Below are 446 nucleotides of genomic sequence, written 5' to 3' on the forward strand. Positions count from 1 at the left end.
TCATATTACCATGTATACCCCCAAAAGGAATGGTGAAATAGTGAGTAATCAAAATCCTTCCTATGAAAAGACAAAGAAGTAGATATATGGATAAAGAGTAGTGAACCCCATAGCATAGAAATATTGGGACGATTACACAGCCAAAAGTAGACAAACCCTTTCCATAGAATATACAGAGAAGTAGATATACAAATAAAGAGTAGAGATCCTCTCCAACAAAGGTCCTATTTAGCGATTCCTTAATGCGTTCTTGTACGTCTCCTCAGCAATCCTTCGAGGAGGCCGAAAGCAAGAAGAAGGAAGCGGAGGAGGACGACGGCAAGCCCGATCAGCTGACGCAGCTCGTCACGACCTTCAGCAGGAAAGCGACGACCGAGCACACTGGCGTCTTGGCCGAGGACCCGCTCTATATGTCTTACGCCGATATCATGGGTGAGTTTTTGTTT

The sequence above is a fragment of the Penaeus monodon genome, chromosome 29 (assembly GCF_015228065.2).
Source record: "Penaeus monodon isolate SGIC_2016 chromosome 29, NSTDA_Pmon_1, whole genome shotgun sequence".
Taxonomy (NCBI): Eukaryota; Metazoa; Arthropoda; class Malacostraca; order Decapoda; family Penaeidae; genus Penaeus; species Penaeus monodon.